Raw genomic sequence first — 6,600 nt, 5'->3', positions numbered from 1 at the left:
TGAAAGATCGTTTAATAAATGCCGCCAACATAAAGTAGACATGTTGCTAATGCTATTTAATATATAATTTATGTGGTATAACCACTTTCTGTATAAGCAAAAAAGTTTCAAAGTTGGAAAAATGCATTTTTTCACAATTTTTCACGTTATTTGGGTTTTTTTTCATAAATATTCGTTATAAGTATCGACTCCAATTTACCAGAAATGTAAAGTACAATATGTCACGAGAAAACAATCTCAGAATCACCCGGATAGGTAAAAACATCCCGAAGTTATTAATGACTAAAGTGACACAGGTCATTTTCATAAAATTTGTCTCTGTCATTAAGGCCATTTCAGGCTCTGTCCTTAAGGGGTTAAAGAAACACTGCTAACAATGCCAGATGCCTGTGATATACAGGGGGTGACACACAGTAATATAGAGAGGGGTCACACATAGTGATATAAAGGTCACATAGTGATATAGAAGGTCACTGTGGGGGCACGCAATAGCGCACACCCACAATGCCTGCTACAGCCATAGCATACACACACACCCACACAGCCTTCTGCAGCTATAGCACACACACCCACACAGCCTGCTATAGCACACACACACACACACAGCCTGCTGCAGCCATAGCACACACTACACACACGCACACACACTCGGCTTGCTGCAGCCATAGCACACATACACACACAGCCTGCTGCAGTCATAGCACACACACAGCCTATTGCAGCCATAGTGCACACCACACACACAGCTGCAGCCATAGAACACTTAAGAAAAACACACAATCTTCTCCCAGAGAGAAAACCCCACACTTAGGACAGAGGTTACTGCTACACTACTTATGTCTTCTCCTCCTCCTCTATATTACACAGGATATCTTCATATCACACTGCTGCTCATATACAGTCATCCAGCATCCAGGGAGAGAACAGCACAGATCCCCCCCCCACACAATGGACTCTTCCAGCTCAGAAACAAACTGCCAAATAGTGACCGACAACCTCTCCCCGACCACCCTTTTGTAATAGGGTCAGTGTCCTATTACTGATATATTCCCCGACCACCCTTATGTAATAGGGTCAGTGTCCTATTACTGATATATTCCCCGACCACCCTTATGTAATAGGGTCAGTGTCCTATTACTGATATATTCCCTGACAACCCTTATGTAATAGGGCCAGTGTCCTATTACTGATATATTCCCCGACCACCCTTATGTAATAGGGCCAGTGTCCTATTACTGATATATTCCCCGACCACCCTTATGTAATAGGGTCAGTGTCCTATTACTGATATATTCCCTGACCACCCTTATGTAATAGGGCCAATGTCCTATTACTGATATATTCCCCGACCACCCTTATGTAATAGGGTCAGTGTCCTATTACTGATATATTCCCCGACCACCCTTATGTAATAGGGCCACTGTCCTATTACTGATATATTCCCCGACCACCCTTATGTAATAGGGTCAGTGTCCTATTACTGATATATTCCCCCGACCACCCTTATCTAATAAGGCCAGTGTCCTATTACTGATATATTCCCTGTCCCCCCTTATGTAATAGGGCCAGTGTCCTATTACTGATATATTCCCCCGACCACCCTTATGTAATAGGGCCAGTGTCCTATTACTGATATATTCCCCGACCACCCTTATGTAATAGGGCCACTGTCCTATTACTGATATATTCCCCGACCACCCTTATGTAACAGGCCCAGTGTCCTATTACTGATATATTCCCCGACCACCCTTATGTAATAGGGCCAGTGTCCTATTACTGATATATTCCCCGACCACCCTTATGTAATAGGGTCAGTGTCCTATTACTGATATATTCCCTGACCACCCTTATCTAATAGGGCCAGTGTCCTATTACTGATATATTCCCCGACCACCCTTATGTAATAGGGTCAGTGTCCTATTACTGATATATTCCCCGACCACCCTTATCTAATAGGGCCGGTGTCCTATTACTGATATATTCCCCGACCACCCTTATCTAATAGGGCCAGTGTCCTATTACTGATATATTCCCCGACCACCCTTATGTAATAGGGCCCGTGTCCTATTACTGTTATATTCCCCGACCACCCTTATGTAATAGGGCCAGTGTCCTATTACTGATATATTCCCCGACCACCCTTATGTAATAGGCCCAGTGTCCTATTACTGATATATTCCCCGACCACCCTTATCTAATAGGGCCAGTGTCCTATTACTGATATATTCCCCGACCACCCTTATCTAATAGGGCCAGTGTCCTATTACTGATATATTCCCCAACCACCCTTATGTAATAGGGTCAGTGTCCTATTACTGATATATTCCCCGACCACCCTTATGTAATAGGGTCAGTGTCCTATTACTGATATATTCCCTGACAACCCTTATGTAATAGGGCCAGTGTCCTATTACTGATATATTCCCCGACCACCCTTATGTAATAGGGCCAGTGTCCTATTACTGATATATTCCCCGACCACCCTTATGTAATAGGGTCAGTGTCCTATTACTGATATATTCCCTGACCACCCTTATGTAATAGGGCCAATGTCCTATTACTGATATATTCCCCGACCACCCTTATGTAATAGGGTCAGTGTCCTATTACTGATATATTCCCCGACCACCCTTATGTAATAGGGCCACTGTCCTATTACTGATATATTCCCCGACCACCCTTATGTAATAGGGCCAGTGTCCTATTACTGATATATTCCCCCGACCACCCTTATCTAATAAGGCCAGTGTCCTATTACTGATATATTCCCTGTCCCCCCTTATGTAATAGGGCCAGTGTCCTATTACTGATATATTCCCCCGACCACCCTTATGTAATAGGGCCAGTGTCCTATTACTGATATATTCCCCGACCACCCTTATGTAATAGGGCCACTGTCCTATTACTGATATATTCCCCGACCACCCTTATGTAACAGGCCCAGTGTCCTATTACTGATATATTCCCCGACCACCCTTATGTAATAGGGCCAGTGTCCTATTACTGATATATTCCCCGACCACCCTTATGTAATAGGGTCAGTGTCCTATTACTGATATATTCCCTGACCACCCTTATCTAATAGGGCCAGTGTCCTATTACTGATATATTCCCCGACCACCCTTATGTAATAGGGTCAGTGTCCTATTACTGATATATTCCCCGACCACCCTTATGTAATAGGGCCAGTGTCCTATTACTGATATATTCCCCGACCACCCTTATGTAATAGGGCCAGTGTCCTATTACTGATATATTCCCCGACCACCCTTATGTAATAGGGCCAGTGTCCTATTACTGATATATTCCCCGACCACCCTTATGTAATAGGGCCAGTGTCCTATTACTGATATATTCCCCGACCACCCTTATGTAATAGGCCCAGTGTCCTATTACTGATATATTCCCCGACCACCCTTATCTAATAGGGCCAGTGTCCTATTACTGATATATTCCCCGACCACCCTTATGTAATAGGGCCAGTGTCCTATTAGAATGTTGCTCATAATATATATTCATGAGCAAAACTTGTAAAATTCATATCAAAATTCAATTCTACATTTTCTAAAGACTTTTTTAAAGCTGGAGTTGGAGTCGGTACATTTTTTTTCCTGACTCCAGCCAAAACTAGCTCCGACTCCACGACTCTGACTCCACAACCCTGTTTGCTGCTGCTCCAGACAGTTCCTGACATGGACAGTGGTGGCAGCAGAGAGCACTGTGTCAGACTGGAAAGAATACATCACTTCCTGCAGAACATACAGCAGCTGATACGTACTGGAAGACTTGAGATTTTTAAATTTCTATAATCAGTTAATTTGAAAGAATTATTTTTTTTTTTTTTTTGCTAAAGTACCCCTTTAAGTAACTCCTTTTATAATCCCCATCTCGAATATAGTGGTTTAGTTGCCATTCTCTTCCTGCTATCCGGGACTTCTGGCATCCTTCTCAGTGTTGCTAAGGAACACGGACAGATTATATTACCAGTAGACATTTGTAGCTGTAAATGTAAGAGATGGTTATTGCAGTATCCGGTGCTGCAGTCAGGGGGCAGGAGCGCGCAGTCCTCCGCAGGTGTCTTCTATGCACCATCACTCACCTGCTCCTCTCCCCCGGAGGTGTCTCTGTTCTATACACCGAAGCCAATGAAAGGTTCTTAAAGTTAATTTCTCCTTCTTTCCTTGTGACTGTAATCCCATTACAAGACGACAGCAATAACCTGCGTTCAGCACAGGTGCGACTTCAGGGACGGCGCCGTAATAACGCGCCTGATTATTTTTGTCCCCGACTCCTCGTTTTGTCAGAGACAGGGAACACTTAAGACTCTGAACAATGGATTGGAGAAGGCACCTTCTGAAAGCGTCTCAACAAGCCACATCTGCTCATCTGGCACCGCCACGCAGAGCTGCGTGCCAACCCGAAGAAGGCGGCAGCGGCGGCACTTTCCTTGGAACTTTTTTTTTTTCTTTTTTTATTCTTTTGTTGCAATTAAGCCGTAATTATTTTTTTATGCAGAAACTTATGAAACTGCCTGATCATTAACATCTCCGCGCGTTCCCGCAACTCAAACTTTAATACCTTCCTGTCATTTATGGCCTTTCCGCGGCTGCGCTCTGCCGTTAGACGCAATGCGTAAATCCGACGCCGGGATCAATCTTTTCTGATCTGGAAAAAACAAAAACGGCAACGATTTATGGAGCTCATCTGCGTTCTATCACTTAGATTAGGTTCTGCTAAACCTCGTCCCATTGCACCATACTGAAAATTACAGTAACTCGCTAACAGCGTCGCTTATGAGTCGCCGTAAAACCTAATCCCATGCGCAGTATCTTGTGGGATGACTTTTCGAAAAAGTTTTAGATTAGATTTTGAAAGTTTATAAAAATCCTCAATTCTGGAGGAAGTGGGAGATGACGGATTATCCGGGATTGTTGGACAGTACTTAAAAATTACTCATAGGGGTACATGCACACTATAGAATTTCCACAGAGACTTCCAGCAGATTCCGCCCGGCGACCTCCGCTTGAAGTTCCATATACTTCTCAATTCTCTGGGTGGACAGCGGAATCCACAGGCAAATATTATTGAGTCTATGGAACGGGAGTCCGCAGCAAATATTGAGTCCATAGAAGAGGCGGAACTTCAAGCGGAGGCCACCCAGCGGAATCTGCTTTAGATCTCCATGGAAATTCTGTAGTGTGCACATACCCTAAGTGTAGAATCCCCCCATAAGGACCCAGCCTGTAATTCAGAATCTTAGTCTGTGTGTCAGTCTTTACTTCTGTTTTTGTATTCTTTTCATGAATCGGAAAGCCCAGTATGGACGGAGGGAAGACAGATACATACAGATTATATGAAATAAACTATACAGTGGTACCTCTGTTATCAAACTCCCCTGAACTCAATTCAGTTTTCAAGGAGTATCTTCTAGGAAAGTTTGCTACAGAACTCAAAAACTTTTTTGGCATCCCATCTTTTTTTTTTTTTTTTTTACTGATCCTGGAGGCACTGCAATACCAGGTCAATGCCTTTAGAGGGCAGAGCAGGCTCTTTTTCTATCTCCCTGTTATAAAAATTAGTTTAATATATGATCTCCAGATAGGGGACGTATCAGATATTAAACTGATAAGAACAGATACTAGACTCAGCCAAAAGGCTAAGGTTCTGATGAATCCTGATGAGACTATTAGGGGGCCCTATTACATGGAGCGATTCGTGCTGATCGTGTTTTTAGGTCAGACACCAAATTCATCGGCCGCTGATCGTTACGTGTAATAGTAATGTGCGGCTGGCGGCTAAGGATTGAGACTGTAATACATTACCTGTCCACGCTCTGGTCTTTTCCTGCCGTCTTCTTCCTTCCTGTCACCGCAGATGTAGCTTCAAGGCTAGCTCTGAGCTGCCGCTAAGGCAATCACTGGCCACAGCAGTCCCGGTCAGTGATTGCCTGCTCTGTCAGCTCAGAGACTGCTTTAGAGCTGCCAGGAAGCAATCAGAGGGCAGGAGAAGACTGGAAGCAGGGCCGGGTAATGTATTACAGTTTAGGGCAGGGGTACTGAACAATTTTTAGTAAAGGCCCACTTACCGGCGTCTATTGTCAGGTGAAGGTCCAAGATGAGCATCAGCAGTAAAAGTGTTGTTCTCCCTCAGTAGTATATAGCCCCCTTGTGTGCTCCCCCAGTAGTATATGGTCCCCCTGTGTGCTCCCCCAGTAGTATATAGCCCCCTCTCGCTCCCCCAGTAGTATATAGACCCCTGTTTGCTCCCCCAGTAGTATATAGTCCCCTGTGTGCTCCCCCAGTAGTATAGAGCCCCCCTGAGTGCTCCCCCAGTAGTATATAGTGCCTGTGGTCTCCCCCAGCAGTATATAGCCCCCCTGTGTGCTCCCTCAGTAGTATATAGCTCCCTGTCGCTCCCCCAGTAGTATATAGACCATTGTGCTCTCCCCCAGTAGTATATAGTCCCCCTGTGGGCTCCTCCAGTAGTATATAGCCCCTGTGCGGTCTCCCAGTAGTATATAGCCCCCATGTGTGCTCCCCAAGTAGTATATAGCCCCCATGTGTGCTCCCCCAGTACTATACAACCCCCCTGTGCGCTCCC

General features: G+C 44.7%; 1 non-coding gene across 1 annotated transcript; it reads right to left on the bottom strand.

Annotated features, from left to right (window-relative positions):
• Nucleotides 1–5,483: 5,483 nt before the first annotated feature.
• Nucleotides 5,484–5,669, bottom strand: LOC138787670 (U2 spliceosomal RNA). The gene has a single exon (XR_011362429.1). It is a non-coding gene; the product is annotated as a U2 spliceosomal RNA (small nuclear RNA).
• Between the last annotated feature and the right edge of the window lie 931 nt (nucleotides 5,670–6,600).

Source organism: Dendropsophus ebraccatus, chromosome 3 (assembly GCF_027789765.1).
Source record: "Dendropsophus ebraccatus isolate aDenEbr1 chromosome 3, aDenEbr1.pat, whole genome shotgun sequence".
NCBI classification, from domain to species: domain Eukaryota; kingdom Metazoa; phylum Chordata; class Amphibia; order Anura; family Hylidae; genus Dendropsophus; species Dendropsophus ebraccatus.
The sequence above is the reverse complement of the archived record's forward strand: the minus strand, read 5'-3'. Positions and strand labels throughout refer to the sequence as shown.